At 41.2% G+C, this 19,309-nt stretch overlaps 1 protein-coding gene across 2 annotated transcripts in view; it reads right to left on the reverse strand.

The window, feature by feature from the left end:
- The window catches only part of TPST1 (tyrosylprotein sulfotransferase 1), a 112,546-nt gene extending 93,809 nt beyond the window's left edge, over window positions 1-18,737 (reverse strand). For both annotated transcript variants that reach the window (XM_004380781.2, XM_023735311.1), the window contains exon 1: window positions 18,516-18,737. The gene's annotated coding sequence lies outside the window, so the exon portion shown is untranslated. The remainder of the gene's footprint in view (window positions 1-18,515) is intronic.
- Window positions 18,738-19,309: the final 572 nt, after the last annotated feature.

A 19,309-nucleotide genomic window follows, 5' to 3' on the forward strand; every position in this document is an offset into this window, starting at 1 on the left:
TAATAAGAAGATCAGACTTAATGGTCTGACTGAGACTGGAGATACCCCAGAAAGCATGGCCCCTGGATTCTCTATCAGCCCAGAACTAAAACAATTTCTGAGGCCAACTCTTTAGACAGGGATTGGACTGGACTGTGGGACATAAAGGGATACTCGTGAGGAGTGTGCCTCTTAGCTCAAGTAGATAGAAGAGACTAAATGGGCAGCTCCTGTCCAGAGGTGAGATGGGAAGGCAGAGAGGGTTAGGAGCTGGTTGAATGGACATGAGGAATCAGGGATGGAAAGGAGGAGTGTGCTGTCACAGTATGGGGAGAGCAGTTAGGGTCATATAACAATGTATGTATAAATTTTTGTATGGGAGACTAACTTGAAATGTAAACCTCATTTAAACTACAACAAAAGAAAAAAAAAAGAACGGGGAGCTCGATCTGGTCTTAAGATATAATAGATGTATATGGAGGCTAGAAATTAGCTTGGCAAATAGCTCTACCTTCTCTGAGATTTTTATCAGTTTAATTTTGCATTAGACCAGACACTCATATGTAAGTAGTTCCCACTTCTGCTCTGGGAAACTATACCTCTGACACAAAGTTAGTCATAGCTAGAATTCTGAGATATTTTCTATAAAAAGCTTGGCATGAAATCTTTGATCAGAAACTACTATCATAACAATTTCTATGAGCAAAACTGAATTTTGCATTTATTGTTATGACTTCTTACAACTTTCCCAGTATTATTATATACTATAGCATATATTCAACTATGTATTGTTTAATTTTTCGAAGATGGAAAATTTCTTTGAGATTAATAACGAATGAATACAATATAATCCCCAATAACACCACCTAAAATGTGTAATGTTCTTGTTACGCCAACTATGCATACACTTCAATTTAAAAAATGCTATTGAGGATATAAATGAGTAAGATGCATTATCTGCCTTCAGTGAACTGGTAATCTAGCAGGGGAAAATCCAAGAAACTATACATACTACATGACGAAATTTAAAAAAATGTCATACATAAGGTATGACCAAAGACATGGTACTTTCAAGGAAGGTCATATCCATGAGATCAGAAAACGGTATAAGAAGAAAATGCCATCAGAATGAATCCTGGAGGATAAACAAGAGTCCCAATGTGGGGGTGATGTAAGAAAGGGTGTTTTCAGCAGAGCAAACCACATAACAAGCAGTCTCAAAGTGGAAGAGGATAGCCCATATTCAGAAAATATTAAGTAATCACCTTAGCCAGAGTGTGGGGAATAATGGTGCATAAAACTAGAAAAATGGAATTACAGAAACTCAGAGTTGTCAGTGACCTACACAAATCTGTTAAAATGCAATGAAGGAACCCCTCTATTACATGAATGTAAGAGATGGCTGGAGGAAGCACTCCAGAATGGCAAAGAAGGGACTTACGAAAATCCACTCCTCCATAAAAGCAGTGAGAACACTGGCAAGAACAGTCAAAATCAACTTCTTCAGAACACTGAAAATTAACCAAGGGCTTGCAACAATAAAAAAGCATTCAATCAAAAAAAAAACAGTTGAAGACTAAGGGGCATAAAATGATACTCGTGAAGAGTGTGTTTCTTAGCTCAAGTAGATACATGAGACTAAATGGGCAGCCTCTGTCCGGAGGTGAGATGAAAAGGCAGAGAGGGTCAGGAGCTGGTTGAATGGACATGGGAAATCAGGGGTGAAAAGGAGGAGTGTGCTGTCACAGTATATGGAGAGCAGCCAGGGTCATATAACAATGTATACATACATTTTTGTATGAAAGACTAACCTGAATTGTAAACTTTCACTTAAAGTACAACAATGAAAAAAAGAAAAACAGTTGAATTTCAGTAAGAAGAGTGGCCTCTGTGGCATTTTAACTTGCCCTATTTCCCCCTCTCCCAGCTTGGTGGAGCCTTAAAAACTAACAGCCTCGCAACCACAGTAGCTATGAAAACCAGCAGCACATCAGCCACTTGAGACGCCAGAATGGGGTAGGGCTGCCCCCAAAAGCCCCATCCGCAGAGAACTGTCACTAGTTAACCTGTCTAGCAGCTCACTAGAAATGCACCCTTCTCGGGGCTTACCTTTATTTGACCTGACTCAGAGCCCCTTCAATGTGAATAGCCCTATCCCCAGGTCATTTGTCAAGAACAATCAGAGACAATTGTTTAATGTCCCAACTGCCTGAGGCAGCACTAATAGTTGGAGCAATGAAGACATTGGCCAAAAAATTGAAAAGGAATAACTGGAGAATGAGATGTCCACAGAGGGCTTAGAAAAGCTCACACATATTCCTGGGAATCTAGAAGGCATGAACATGCCCAGGAAAGATATGAGAAGGCCCTAATCACTCACCTCTGGCTGACCTTGATGCGCTGCACAACCAGGAAGTGAGGCTAAGGCACAATGTAAACTGCTGGAGCATTAATAGAGGAGTGCCACCACACACACACACACACACACACACACACACACACACACACAGCCCCTCAGCAAAGACTAAGAGACTCATTGGTTCAAGGCATTTAAGGAAATCTATCAAATTATTAGCTGACCACTAAGTTAAGCAAGCAGAGATTTCAGTGGTTGCACAGGATAATGAATACACAGACTTTACAAAATTAGTCCATGAAAGTCACTAAATAAACAGTAACAACAGCAAACCCTGGAAAGAGGTGATCTGATTTTCAGAATAGACACATTATATTATTTTAAATGTCTAGGTTGCAACATAGAATTATGAGGCACACAAAGAAACATAAGGCCCGTTCACAGGAGAAAAAATGGCAGTCAATAGAAACTATCCCCGAGGAAGCCCAGATATTGGACTTCTAGACAAAGACAAAACATTGAAATATGTCCAAAGAGCTAAAGAAAAACATGTACAAACAATTAAAGAAAATTATGAGAATGATGTTTCACCAAATAGAGACTATCAATAGATTAAAAGTATTTAAAAAAAATAGAAATTCCAGAATTGAAAACTACAATAACTGAAATAAAAAATTCACTAGAGGGACTTGACAGTGGATTTAAGCTGGCAGAAGAAACAACGAAGTTGAAGACAGATCAATTACCCAGTTTGAAGAACACACACACACACACACACACACATACACACACACAAATGAACACAGCCTCAGACACCTACGGGACATCATCAAGCGCACCCACATATGCACTGTGAAGGTTAGCTTTATGTGTCACTTTGGCTGGGTTACGGTGCCCTGCTGTTTGGTCAAACACTGGTCTTGATGCTACTATGAAGTAACAGCATGTGACTAAATCAGTTGGCCTTCAGTAAAGCATATTACCCTCCACTATGTGGGTGGACCTCATCCAATCAGTTGAAGGGCTTAAAAGCAAAAACAGAGTTTTCCCTAGGGTGTATTCTGCCCCAAAACTATAAACAGATATTTTGCCAGAACTGCTCTGTTCTTCCCATCACCTACCCTATGGATGTGGAACACAGGACTACAGGAATCTCCTGCCTGTTACCTGACTACAGATTTTGGACTATAGCATAAAAGTCTACCAACAGATGAGCTGATAAACAAATTGTGGTATATGCATACAAAGGAATATTATTCAGCCACAAAAAGAAATGAAGTGCTGATACATGCTACAACTTGGATGAGCCTCTAAAACATTATGCTTAGTGAAAGAAGTCAGACAAAAAGGCCACATATTATATGATTCTATTTATATGAAATACCCAGGATAGATAAATCCGTAGAGATGGAACACAGATTGGTGGTTGCCAGGGGATGGAAGTTGGGGGATGAGGAGACACTGCTAATGGGTAAGAGGTTTTACTTTAGAATGATGGAAATGTTTCAGAACTTGATAAAGATGGTGGTTGCACAACACTGTGAATGCACTAAATGCCAATGAATTGTCACTTTAAAATGATTAATTTTATGCCATCTGAATTTCACCTCAATATATTATTTTTTAAAAGAAACAGAAAATCTGAATAGACCTATAATGAGTAGAGGTTAAATTAATAACCAGAAAACCTCCCAAAACAAATAGTTCAGGGCCCGATGGCTTCACTGAATTCTACCGTACATTTAAAGAAGAACTAACATCAATCCTTGCCAAACTCTCACAAAATGTAGGTGGGAACACTTCCAACTCACTATATGAGGCCAGTTTTACCCTGCTACCAAAACCAGACAAAGAAAACCACAGAAGAATAGTCCTTATGAATATAGATGTAAACATCCTGAACAAAATATCAGCCAACCAAATCCAGCAATGTATGTAAAGAATTACACACCATGACCAAGTGGAATTTATCCTAGGAATGCAAGGTAGGTCAACATATGAAAATCTATCAATTTAATATACCATATTAATAGAATAAAGGAAAAAAAACCCACATGATCAAGTGCAGAAAAACCATTTGACAAAATCCAACACCATTTCATCATGATAAATACATTCAACAAACTAAGAAGAGAAGAAAACTTCATCAACCTGAAAAAGGGCATCCCGGTAAGCCCACAGTTAACATCATACTTAATGGTTCCCCCTAAATTCAGAACTAAGACAAGGATGACTACTTTGGCCACTTGTGTTCAACACTGTCCTGGAGGCTCTAGCCATAGTAATTAGGCAAGAAAAGTAAATTAAAAGGCATCCAGATTGGAAACAAAAGAATAAAACTAGATTCAGAGATGAATTAACCTGTATATATATAAAATCCCAATGAATCATTAAAAAACTACTACAGTCGAAAGCATCCCCCTTGATAATGGGAACCAGACAAGGATGCCCTCTATCACCACTCTTATTCAACATTGTGCTGGAGATCCTAGACAGAGCAATACGGCTAGAAAAAGAAATAAAGGGCATTCAAATTGGTAAGGAAGAAGCTAAAGTATCACTATTCACAGATGACATGATCTTATACACAGAAAACCCCAAAGAATCCATAAGAAAACTACTGGAAGATTTCAGTGAAGTATCAAGATACAAGATAAACATACAAAAATCAGTTGAATTCCTCTACACCAACAAAGAGAATTTCAAAAAGGAAATCACCAAATCAATACCATTTACAACAGCCCCCAAGAAGATAAAGTACTTAGGAATAAATCCAACCAGAGACATAAAAGACCTATACAAAGAAAACTACAAAACACTACCGCAAGAAACCAAAAGAGACCTACATAAGTGGAAAAACATACCATATTCATGGGTAGAAAGACTCAATATGGTGAAAATGTCACTTCCACCCAAAGCGATCTACAGATACAGTGCAATCCTGATCCAAATTCCACTGACATTTTTTAACAAGTTGGAGAAACAAATCACTAACTTCATCCAGAAAAGGAAAAGGCCCCAGATAAGTAAAGCATTACTGAAGAAGAAGAACAAAGTGGGAGGCCTCACACTACCTGATTTTAGAACCTATTATACTGCCATAGTAGTCAAAACAGCCTGGTACTGGTACAACAACAGATACATAGACCAATGGAACACAACTGAGAATCTAGAAGTAAATTCATCCACCTACGAGCAGCTGATACTTGACAAAGGCCCAAAGTCCGTTAAAAGCGGTCAAGACAGTCTCTTTAATAAATGGTGCTGGTATAATTGGATATTCATCTGCAAAAAACTGAAATAGAACCCATACCTCCCACCATGCACAAAAACTAACTCAAAATGGATCAAAGACCTAAATATAAAATCTAAAATGATAATGATCATGGAAGAAAAAATAGGAACAATGCTAGAAGCCCTATGTCTAATACATGGCATAAATAGTATACAAACATAACTAACAATGCACAAACACCAGAAGAGAAACTAGATAACTGGGAGCGCCTAAAAATCAAACACTTATGCTCATCAAAAGACTTCACCAAGAGTAAAAAGACAACCTAGACTGGGAAAAAATTTTTGGCTACAACATATCCAGTAAGTGTTTAATCTCTAAAATCTACAAGATATTGCAACACCTCAACAACAAAAAGACAAATAACCCAATTCAAATGTGGGCAAAAGATATGAACAGACACTTCAGCAAAGAAGACATTCAGGCGGCTAACAGACACATAAGGAAATGCTCACGATCATTAGCCATTAGAGAAATGCAAATCAAAACTGCAACGAGGTATCATCTCACCTCAAGAAGGCTGGCATTAATCCAAAAAACACAAAATAATAAATGCTGGAGAGGTTGTGGGGAGACTGGAACACTTATGCAATGCTGGTGGGAATGTAAAATGGTACATCCACTTTGGAAAACAATCTGGCACTGCTAGAAGTACCATATGATGATCCAGCAATCCCACTCCTAGGAATATATCCTAGAGAAATAAGAGCTGCCACATGAATAGACATACAGACACCCATGTTCACTGCAGGATTGTTCACAATAGCGAAAAGATGGAAACAACCTATATGCCCATCAACAGACGAATGGATAAACAAAACATGCTACATTCACAGAATGGAATACTATGCAACGATAAAGAACAATGATGAATCAGCTAAACATCTCACAGCATGGATGAATCTGGAGAGCGTTATGCTGAGTGAAATTAGTCACAAAAAGACACATATTGTATGAGACCACTATTACAAGAACTCAAAAACGGTTTAAACACAGAAAAAAGCATTCTTTGATGGTTACGAGAGTGGGAAGGGAGGGAGAGGGGTATTCGCTAACTAGATAGTAGACAAGGATCAACTTCTTTGAAGGGAAGGACAATACACAATACAGGGGAAGTCAGCAGAACTGGACCACAGCAAAAGCTAAGAATTTTCCTGGACACATCCAAACACTCTGAGGGACAGTAGCAGAGGTGGGGGTCTGGGGACCATAGTTTTGGGGGACATCTAGGTCAATTGGCATAACAAAGTTTATTAAATTTTCTGCATCCCACTTTGGTGAGTGGCGTCTGAGGTCTTAAAAGTCTGTGAGCGGCCATCTAAGATGCATCAACAATTGGTCCCATCCCACTTGGAGCAAAGGAGAATGAAGAAAACCAAAGTCACAAGGAAAATATCAGCCCAAGAGACTAAAGACCACATAAACCAGACACTCCACCAGACTGAGACCAGAAGAACTAGATGGTGCCTGGCTACCACCAATGACCACTCTGAAAGGGAGCACAGCAGAGAGTCCCGGACAGAGCTGGAGAAAAGTGTGAAGCAGAACTCAAATTCACGTAAAAAGATCAGACTTAATGGTCTGACAGAGACTGAAGGAATCCCTGAAACTATGGCCCCCGGACGCTCTGTTAACTCAGAACTGAAACCATTCCTGAAGCCCACTCTTCAGAAAGGACTATACAACAAAAAATAATGCACGTGAGGAGTGTGCTTCTTAGTTCAATCAGATACACAAGACCAAATGGATGGCTCCTATTTGGAGGTAGGATGAGAAGGCAGGAAGAGACAGGAACTGGTTGAATGAACACAGGGAACCCAGGGTGGAAAGGTGGAGTGTGCTGTCACACTGTGGGGATTGCAACTAATGTCATAAAACAATATGTGTATAAATTATTGTGTGAGAAACTAACGAGCTGTAAACCTTCACCTAGAGCACAAAAAAAAAAAAAAACCAAAAAAAAAAGACAGAAAACAACAGGTGTTGGCAAGGATGTAGAGAAACTGGAATCCTCATCCCATTGCTGGTGGGACTGTAAAATAGTACAGCTGCTATGGAAAACAGTTAGGTGGTTCCTCAAAAAGTTAAGTATAGAATTACCATATGACCTGGCACTCCTAGGTATATACCGAAAAGAATTAAAAGCAGGAAAGCAAACAGATTAATGTTCACTGGAGCACTATTAACAACAGCCAAAAGACAGAGACAGCCTAAATGTCCATCAATAGACGAATGGATAAATAAAATGTGGCACATAGACACAATGAAATCTTACTCAGTCATACAGAGAAATGAAATCCTGATACACACTATGACATGGGTTAACCCTGAAAACACGCTGCGTGAAATAAGTCAGACACAAAAGGACAAATATTGTATGATTCCACTTACATGAAAGACCTAGAATAGGCAAGTATATAGAGACCAAACTTTATTAGTGGTTACCAGGAGTGGGCAGGAAGATGGGAAAAGGTAGACTCATTGCTTAGGGAATAATGAGCTTCTATTAAGGGTGATGGAAAAACTTAGAAATGGATAATAGTGATGGTTGAAAAACATGATAAACATAATTAATGTCACTTCACTGTACACGGGAGTTCCTGGGTGGCATAAACGGTTAAGCGTTTCACTACTAGCCAAAAAGTTGGCGGTTTGAACCCACCCAGCCAGAGGTGTCTCAGAAGACAGGCTTAGCAATCTGCTTAAAAGGTCAAAGCTTTGAAAACCCTACGGAGCAGTTCTACGCTTGGGGTTGCCATGAGTCAGAATCAACTCAAAGGCAACCAACAACAATATGTGTACATATGAAGACTGTTGACATGGCTAATGCTTTGTTACATATATATTTACCAAAGTTAAAAAAAAAAAAAACTATTAGAACTATTTAATGAGCTCAGCATGGTTGCAGTATACAAGACCAGAATACAAAACTCAATTGTATTTCTATGTACTAATCATTAAGAAGACAAAAATAAAATTAAGAAAACAATTCCATGTACAACAGCATCAAAAGAATAAAACACAAAGGGATAAATTCAGCAAAAAACGTGCAAAACTTGCACAATGTACACTATAAAATATTACTGAAATCATGCTCTTTAAAAACTATGATATCAAACTGACAACAGCAACTCAAAAGATTAGATAGGAAACTTAGAGGGCAGTAAGTTTATGTTAATGGGGGAGGAACAACTCAGAAAAAGAGCATGAGAATGGTTACACAACTCAAAGAATATAATCAATCTCACTAAATTGCATGTGTAGAAACTGTTGAAATGATGTATGTTTTGCTGTGTATATTTTCAACAATGACAACAAACTAAACAATTTTTTTAATTACTGAAAGAAATTAAAGAAGATTTAAAAAAACAGACATCGCCTGCTTATGGATTAGAAGACTAAATATTCTTAAAATAGCAATATCCCCAAATTGATCTACAGATTCAACACAATAACAAAATCCCAGTTGGACAAGGGTGCTAAGAGAATTCAATGCAGAAAAAATAGTCTTTTTGACACACGGTACTGGGACAACAGGACATATGTAAGCAAAAGACTGAAGTTAGGCCCCTACCTCATATCATATACAAAAGTTAACTTAAAATGGGTCAAAGACCTAAACGTAAGAGCTAAAACTATACAGCCCTAAGCAGAAAACATAGAAATAAATCTTTGTGACTCTGGATCAGGCAATAGTTTCTTAAATATGACACTAAAGCACAATCAACAAAAGAAAAAAATAGGTAAATTGAATTTCATCAAAATATTAAACTTTTGTCCTTCAAAGTACAGGTTAAAGAAAGTGAAAAGACAACCAATAGAATGGGAGAAAATATTTGCAAATCATATCTGATAAAGGAATTGTACCCAGAATATATAAAGAAATCTTGCAATTCAACAATAAAAAGACAAACAACTCAATTAAAAAGTGGTCAAAGCATCTAAATAGACATTTCTCCAAAGAAGAACTACACATGGCCAATAAGCACATGAAAAGGTATTATATATTATTAGCTACTGTTGTTGTTGTGTGCCATCAAGTCCATTTGACTCACAGCAACCCTACAGAACAGAGCAGAACTGCCCCATAGGGCTTCCTAGGCTGCATTCTTTACAGAAACAGATTGCCAGGTCTTTTCTCCCATGGGAGCGGCTGGTGGGTTTGAACCACTGACCTTTCAGTCAACAGCTGAGCACTTAACCATTGTTGTGCCACCAAGGCTCCTTTTCATTAGCCAATAAAAAAAAAAAAAACCAAACCCATTGCCGTCCAGTCGATTATGACTCATAGCAACCCTATAGGACAGAACAGAAATGCCCCATAGGGTCTCCAAGGAGCAGCTGGTGGATTCGAACTGCCGACATTTGCTGACCTTGGTTAAGCCAAGCTCTTAACCACTGGCAAATCAAAACCACAGTGAGATACCACTTCACATCCACTAAGATGGCTAGAATAGGAAAGATAATAAAAAGTTGGTGAGGATGTGGAGAAACTGGAACTCTCATACATTGCTAGTGAAAGTGTAAGATGGTACAGTCACTTTGGAAAGCAGTCTGGCAGTTCCTCAAAATGTTAAACACAGAGTTACCATATGAGCCAGCAACTCTACTCCTAAGTATATACCCAAGAGAAATGAAAATACAGTCACAAAAATACTTGTACATGTTCACAGTGGCATTATTCATAACAGCCAAAATGTGGAGATGTCCCAAATGCCCAGCAACTGATTAATACATAAATAAAATGTGGCATACCCAACAATGAAATATTATTTGGCAATAAAAAGAAATGAAAACTGATATGTTACAACCCTGAAGAACCTTGAAAAGATTATGCTAAGTGAAAGAAGCTAGTCACAAAGGACCACATCTTGTATGAGGTCCAGAATAGGCAAATCTATTCACAGAAAATAGATTAGTGGTTGCCTAGGTTGCCATGAGTCTGAACTGACTTGATGGCAGTGGGTTTGGGTTTTTTTGCTTGTTTGTTTAGGGATAGGGAGAATGGGGGCAGGGCGGAGGGAGAGTGATGGCTTAAGGGGTGTATGGTTTCTTTGTGGGGTAATGAAAATACTTCAGTGTCAACTGTGGTGATGAATGCACAACTCTGTGAACATACTGTTGTTGTTAGATGCCATCAAGTCAATTTTCAACTCCTAGCAACGCCATGGAAACGCTGGTCGCATAGCGGTTAAGAGCTACGGCTGCTAACCAAAAGGTTGGCAGTTCGAACCCACCAGATGCTCCTTTGAAACTCTGTGGGGCAGTTCTACTCTGTCCTGTAGGGTCGCTATGAGCCAGAATTGACTCGATGGCAATGGGTTTCGGTTTTGGGTTAGCAACCCCATGTGACAGCAGAACTGCCCAACAGGGTTTTCTTGGCTATAAACTTTATGGGAGCAGATTGCCAGGTCTTTCTCCTGCAGAGCTGCTGGGTGGGTTCAAATCGCCAACCTTTCAGTCAGCAGCTGAGTACTTACCCATTGTGCCACAAGGGTTCCTTGTGAATATATTACAAGCAAGCCATTGAATTGCACACTTTAAATGGGTGAATTGTACGGCATGTGAATTATAGTCAACTCTCGTGAATTATAGTCAACTCTCATTATTCACAGTAGTTACATCCTATAAAGTCCTTGCAAACACTGAATTAGAGTATACCTAACCAGCCTTGTACAACCTCAGCTAAGAATGTGCACACCATTCTGCATATGCACATGTCCACAAATGACTGAGAAAATTCCACAAGTACTAATTTTGGGATTACAAATAAATTTTAGTAAATAGGTGAATTCACAAATATGGAATCCATGAATAGTGAGGACTGACTGTATACCTCATTAAATCTGTCACCCAAAAAAAAGTAGTTCAGGACCTACATACTAAACCTTTTAGGGTAACTACCTACTAAAATAGATTTTAAAAGCATCCAGAGTTTCCTAATGTTAATACCCAAAATGTCCAGGATACAATCAAAAGGCACTCATTATACCGAGACCTGAAAAATCACAAATGAGAGAAGAGAATGAACAGATGCCAACACCAAGGACTCAGATGTTGAAATTATCTAACAAGGATTTTAAAGCAGCCATCATGCTTTAGGAAACACTGGTGACGTAGTGGTTAAGTGTTATGGCTGCTAACCAAAAGGCTGGCAGTTCAAATCCACCAGGCATTCCTTGGGAACTCTATGGGGCAGTTCTACTCTGTCCTATACAGTCACTATGAGTCAGAATCAACTCGACAGAAATGGTTTTGTTTTTTGGGTTTTTTTTTTTTGGATCATGCTTTAATGAGCAATTAGATAAAATCTTGAAAAAAATAAAAATTTCACCAAAGAAATAGAAGATACAGAAACGAACCAGGTGGAAATTATAGAACTGAAAAACAACCAAAATTTTTAAAACTCACTGCATAAGCTCAACAGCAGAATGCATATGACAAAGGAAAGAATCAGTGAAATTGAAGACAGAATGATAGAAATTGTCCGATCTGAACAACAGAGGAAAAAATAGACAAAAATAAAAAAAGAAGAGTCTCATGACCCATGGGAAAATAACAAAAGATGTAACATTTGTATCGTCAGAAAGAGAGGAAAAAGAGAGTGGCAGTGAAGTATTCCAAGAAATAACGGCTGAAAATTTCCCAAATTTGACCAAAGACATAAACCTACAGTTTGAGAAGCTTAGTTAACTCCAAACAGGATAAGCTAAAAAAAAATCCAAGCCAAGACACATCATAATTAAACTTCTGAAAATTAAAGACAGAAAATCTTGGAAACAGCCAGGAAGAAAGGACATGTTACCTATAATACAAATTTGAATAACAGAATTTCTCATCTGAAACCATGGAGATCCACAGGCAGTGGCACAGCATTTTCGAGTGCTGAAAAATAACAGTCAATAGTGAATTCTATACAGAGAAATAGCTCACAAAATCTTAAGAAAAACAGGAAGACGAAGAGCTTCTCAGTTTATATCCTAGGCCTGAGAAATTATAAAATATGCTGTAATCAATACATGAGAAATTACCAGTATTTCCTATAATAGTAATTAAATATTTAGGAATTATAGATTTTTCCACCCCCATAACCAATGCCAGTGAGATTCATATAGGTATAGAGCTTAAAGCATATTCCTACCTCCTAATTCTCTTAGTTAAGAAGAAATAGTTATGCCACTGTTCAAGATCTTTTATCAATTTGACAGTTGTTATTCTAGTTAAAAATTCCAAAGCTTAGCAGCCTAAAATCAGAGCTATTTGTTTTAAAAAGATACAAGATCTATATACCTCAACCATGTGAAATAAAGTCTATTTTAAACAGTATCTACGAAAGAAGATGGCTGAATGAACCTCTATAATACTGTCACAGCTTAACCACCTTAAAAGCCAAGTCATTATAGAGCAAGTAATATTTATCCTAATCCACTCTAATTTATAAAGATTTTTTGTGTGTGTTTTAGAAATAAGAATGACTGTGGAAGTACAACTAGTGATCTGTTAAGCAGCCAAGAAAGAAACAGTTGGTCAGCTTGCAAAACCGTGCACTCCAGATCTGTTTTACATTATTTACCAACTGATTCATTCAACCAGTCTTCATTGAATTTCTAAAACATACCAAGTACTGTGCAAGGCAGTGATCAAAAATCAACTCTTAGTCATGAGAGAAGATGTACAAAGTCCCAAAGTACTAACCATGCCAACAAAGGTGACATTTATCCTGATATTTAAAGTATGAATTAAATACTTAATTAAAGTCCCCCAGAGTTCTATCATTCCCTCTTTGTGCTCTCAGCCCAGCTCTCAGCTCCAACTGCACATCACTTCACTTGGGAAGTAGTTTTTTAAATGAAAAGGTCTGGCCCCACACCATACCAAATGAATCAGAATCTCTGTGGATGATACGTCGTTCTTACTTTAAAAGATCCCCGGATAGTTTTTTAGTACCGTCTGGGTTGAAAATCACTGGACTAGGCAGTCTCACCTACTTCTAATGATTTCAGCTTCCATCCTGATGCAGACCCTCCACATGCGTCTTCATCTTCAGGCCTGATTATTGTCTCAAGCTCCCTTCCGGGGCTCTTGATAGTACCACAGGTACGTCACATTCAACAGATCCAAAACTGAATTTCCCCTTTTCCCTCCAAAATGTGTTCCATTTCCTGTATTTCCTAGCTGGGTGAACAGAACCACCATTAGCACAGTCACCCAAGCCAGAAATCAAGAAGTCATTTTTGACTCTTCCTTCTCCCTCTCTCCCTCACCTCCCATACCTCACTAATAATTCTCTTTGTTTGGTTGATTCACTCTCAAATCTATTCCCTCATCTCCATTCCCTCAGCCTCTCTGGCCTCCTCATCTTTCACCTGGAGTCCCGTAACAGCCCTTCATTGGTCTCCATGCATCCAGTCTTGTCCTTCTCTAGACCATTCTCCACAATGCTACCAGAGGGATCTTTCTCAAAACTTACCTAGTCGTGACACTCATATTCACATTAACTGCCAGAGAAAGGGATGTAAAGATGACTCAGAACCTATCCTGATTTCAAAGCCCTAATCTTAGAGCCTAGAAAGATGAGAAAGACATGTAAACATGTAAATGTAACAATCACAGATACTTTGTTAGTAGAGATAAAGAGGAAGATGAATTTGGGGGGGAGGCAGTGGTATGAGAAGGCTTTGTTGTTATTAAGTGCTGTCAAGTCAGTTCCAAATCACAGTAATCCTATGTACATAAGAATGAAACACTGCCCAGTCCTGCCCCATCCTCACAATCCTTGTTATGCTTGAGCCTACTGTTATAGCCACTGTGTCAATCCACCTCATTGAGGGTCTTCCTCTTTTTCACTGACCCTCTGCCTTCCCAAGCGTGATGTCTTTCTCCAGGGACCAGTCCCTTCTGATAACATGACTAAAGTATGTGAAACAAAGTCTCACCATCCTCGCTTCCTAGCAGCACTCCAGCTGTACTTCTTGCAAAACAGACTTGTTCATTCTTCTAGCAGTCCATGGTATACTCAATATTCTTCGCCAATACCCTAATTCAAATGCATCAATTCTTCTTTGGTCTTCCTTATTCATTGTCCTGCTTTTGTAGGTCCATGAGGTAACCGAAAACATCATGACACTGGTCAGGTGGACCTCAGTCCTTAAAGTGACATGAGAAGGCTTTACTGCATGTATAACCTACAGGAAAAGGGCATTCCACGGAGAGAGAGAAACACAAACAAAGCTAAGGTAATGTAGGTGATTTTACATGGCTGAGGCAAAAAGTAAGACATGCAGCAAGACACGAATCCCGGGATAGGAAAGAGGCAGACTTTCTAAGATCCTCCCAGGTGTAATCCCTTAATGGCTTCGCACTACATCAGGATCAAACTCTGCCAATTAGACACACAAGGTCATTCTCCAACTGCATATATATGCCCTCAATGGCTTCACACTACATCAGGATCAAACTCTGCCAATTAGACACACAAGGTCATTCTCCAACTGCATATATATGCCCTCCTAGCTTCATCTTTCATCATAACTCAAATCTCCCCCTTCTTCCAGCCATTCTAAATTGTTAGTTATTTCTTGAATACGCTAGGTTATCACACATTTTTGTATATTAATCTCTCTTCCAAGGATGCCCACCTCCTCTCTCATTTCCATAATGTCTAGATTCAGATTAGGAATCATCTCTTCTGAAAACTTCATTAGTTTACTGAGCACCTACTATGTGCTTTGCTATAAACTAGAGACATGATGAGATACAACACAGCCCCTCTTCTTAAGGAGTTTACTAACTAGTTGGGGAGAGAAATAAGAAAACATACCACTAAAATAGTGTAAAAATGCAGGTAGCAGTATACACAGGCTGCTCTGGGAACACAAGGAAAAATCATCTAACCCAGACTGAGGAGGGAGGAGAGTCAGAAAAAGTACCAGATGCCTGTGGACAGAACTCTATCCTCATCCTCTCAAGGGTGCTGCTCCCAGAATACCCTGTACTCATTTCTGTCAGTCTTTATCACACTGTATTGAATGGTCTGTTCCCTTAACTGCTTTCAGCTCTGGATTCCAAAGGGCCAGGGATGAGGATGAGGCTAAGCTACAGAAGACCTGGTAGACCTGGTTCATCATGTTACCTATTTAAAGCTAATGAGAATTTTTAAAGGAAACAAGAGGCATGATCAGATTGCTATTTTAGAAATGTAACCAGCAGCAGTGCAGAGGATAAGCTAGAGTGCAAGATCCAGAGGCAAGGAGGCCCATGAGGCAGCTGCTGACCCTGTTCAGGAAAAACGTAACCAAGGCCTAAACCAATCTACTGGCAACAAGAAAAAGACAAAAATTTCAGGTAGGAACAGGATCTATAGTAAATTTAACGTTGAGGAGAAAAGGTTTCTAGGCTGAGACTTAAAACAAAATAGAAGAGGTATTTGTGTATGTGGTTGAGGGGGTTATGGATAGAGGGAAGGGGAAGGAAAGATAACCAGGTTTGAAGGACCTATAGGATATCCAAGGAGCCCTGGTGGTACAATGGTTAAGTGCTCAGCTGCTAGCCGAAAAGTCAGCGGCTCGAACCCACTCAGCAGCTCTGTGGGAGAAAGACCTGGTGATCTACTTCCGTGAAGATTACAATTCTACTCTGCCATATAGGGCAGCTATGAGTTGGAATTGATTGACAGCACACCACAACTACAGGGCATCAAAGTATAGTTATCCAAGAGACACGTGAAAAGAGAGACCTGAAGTTCAAGAGAAATGGGAAATAAAAGTAGGTCTTTCAAAACCGTACACATATGAGGGCTAATTTGAAGCCGTGAAAGGAAGTGTAATCATGCAAAGAGGTTAGAGAGCAAACAGAGAAGAAAAATGAAATCCTAAGGAATGTCATGTTATTCTGAGAAAAAAAGAAAGGGAAGTATCAAGGGTTATCTGTTGCCATCGAGTCAATTCTGACTCCATAGGACACAGAAGAACTGTCCCATAGGGCTTCCAAGGCTGTAATCTTTACAGAAGCAGACTGCCACATCTTTCTTCCGCGGAGTAGCTGGTGGGTTCAAACTGCTGACCTTTTGTTTAGTAGCTAAGCACTTAACCACTGACACACCAGGGCTCCTTGCATCAAGGGTAGGTTTTTGTTTATTTGTCTTGGATGGTGGAACCCTGAGCATGTATCCAGGCTGAGAAGAAAAAAAAAAATGAGTACATACGGAGAGATCAAAGATGCTAGCCTTAAAAAGAAGACGCTCTTCCTCTGAGACACCACGGAGAGCAGAAATCAAATAGGTACAGACAAAAATGATGACCACCAATTTCTTCTGAGAATTAGGAGGGAAAATAATGATGAGAGGAAGGCAAGAGTAGGGCAAAGAGTTGCAGAAAAGTGGTAAACATATATATAGACAGCCATTTAGGTTTTACAACATAAGGGAGCAAGTCAAAGATCTCCAGGCAGTGCTGACAGCACACGTAAAGTTCAAATCCAGAAGGTTTAGAACAGCACCTAGAAGCTTAGTTACATGGTTTTCTTAGTTACGTGTTTTTTTCCAGCCTGCCCTGGGGAGCCCAGGAGCAGAAAAAGCTGACTGCTTGATTCATCCAGGCTTGGAGACCAGCAGAGCAAATGGGGCGAGAAGGGCATGAAGCCAGTAACACTGCTTTTATAATTAAAAAAAGAAAAAAGTCACGTTTATTTTCTTCTGGTATAGTAGCTATTTCCTCTACCAATCAGAGAGAAGGAAGTATGGTGGTGGGGTGGGGAGGATAATTCCTCTTTTACTCTGCCTTAGAGAGGAACTTGTCCAAACTTTCACTTCTAGCATATGTGATCCCTTTAGCCCTTGATTCCAAGGAATCCAAACCTGATTCCTCCAGGTTCTTAAAGGAGGAAAATTCACTGCAGCTACCTGGACTATCCATGACAGCTAAACACGTGAAACACTGCTTATATACAATGCTAGTTCAGCATTGAGGTGGGGCCTCTTTCTTCCCTAAAATGAAAGGTCCAGTCACCACTGGAGCTTATACTGCCAAGCTCCCTGAATAGCAGCCTAAGCATACTTGCTCTTCTAAATAAACGCACTGAGTAGATAATTGAAAACTGAATCCCTTGATCACACCCACAGTTCACCAACTCGTCCTTCCATCTCTGAGACCCCTCTTCAGTGGAGGAGCAAATCTCTTTTGATACTGGTCCTCTGGCTACCACCACGTGAGGAGCACAAAGGCCTGGAAGGCGCAAGAGGCCAACATGCCTACTGTGTGCCAGAGTCCGGAGAAGGGCCTTTCTAGAGTATGGGCACAGCTCATATAGAGACGAATTAAGATAATACAACTATGGATCAGCAGACTGGAAACGCGAGGGGTCAAGTGACTGAAGGTTTCAGAGTAAAGGAAAGGAAGAAGTCTTGGCGACAGCGGGGGATGAAAGTGAGGAGAGATGAGATGGATTAGGGAAGGAAGGCAGGCGTCTGGAGGCAGAAGGGCGAGGCCCGGCAACACCTGAAATGTCGAGGGGCGACAATGCACGGACAGGGACGGGGCTGATCTTCGGAAGCGTGGCCCGGGTGGCGGTGAAGACAAGAGTGCTACCCCGCGGGGCGGAGGGTCTCGCCCGGGGAAGGCGCCCCGAGGACTGCGCGCTGGGACAGGGGACCCGCGTAGAGAGGCAGCAGGGGAAGGAGGGGTGAAGGCAGAGGCCGACCACGGCGACAGGGAAGCCCAAGACGGGGACGCGCTGGAGACCGGAGGAAGGGGTGCGGGAGCCAGGCTGGGGGGCAGGGGGCAGCTGCCGGGGGCAGAAGGCTACGCGGAGCCGAGGAGCCCAACACCGAGCCCCGCGAGGCTCTCAGCCGGGTGGCGGCGACTCGCAGAGCGCGCGGCGTCCCCTTACCTGGGATGCGTGAGGAGCCGCGGCGCTGCCGCCCCAGCATCCTGGGCTCAGCCGCTTCGTCTACCGCCCTAGGTGGGGGCCATGCCGCCTGCTCTGGCAGCCCGATCGCACTGGCAGGCGCCAGCGACTGCCAGACCAGCCGGCTCCGCGAAGCAGCGCCGCCGCCAACCGCGCCCGCGGCCGCCTCAGCAGCGACTGCCGCCGTCGCCGCCTCAGACCCCAACGCCAGCCGCCCGGGCGCCCACAGGATCACACGCGCGCCGCGATTGGCTGCCGGGCGCGCGGACCTAGCGATGTGTCGACCTCTCTGATTCGTTGCGGGGGCGGGACGTGCGGCGGCGCTCCGAATTCCACGGGGTCCGCTATAGCTGAGGGTCGACGTCGCGGCCGCCTTCTGAGTCTGCGTGGGCCCTGAGGGACGCTCGGTCTAGCCCTGAAGGAGCCGCGCGCAGGTAACAGTATCACCGCCCCAAATACCGCATGGCGGTGCTTCAGATGCCCTTTCTCCTCCTGGACGCCTTTCATCCACAAAACTCTAGGGCTCCGTGATTAAGCACTCCTATTTGAAAGATCAGCAGTTAAACCCACCAGCTGCTCCTCAGGAGAAAGATGTGGAAGTCTGCTTCCCTAAAGATTAAACCAAATCCGTTGCCTGGAGTTGATTCCGACTCATAGCGACCCTATACGACAGAGTAGAACTGCCTCATAGGGTTTCCAAGGAGCGGCTGGTGGATTCGAACGACCAACTGCTTTGGAAACCCTATGGGGTAGTTCTATTGTGTCCTGCAGCGTCG

The sequence above is a fragment of the Trichechus manatus genome, unplaced genomic scaffold (genome assembly GCF_000243295.1).
Source record: "Trichechus manatus latirostris isolate Lorelei unplaced genomic scaffold, TriManLat1.0 scaffold00077, whole genome shotgun sequence".
Classification (NCBI taxonomy): Eukaryota; Metazoa; Chordata; class Mammalia; order Sirenia; family Trichechidae; genus Trichechus; species Trichechus manatus.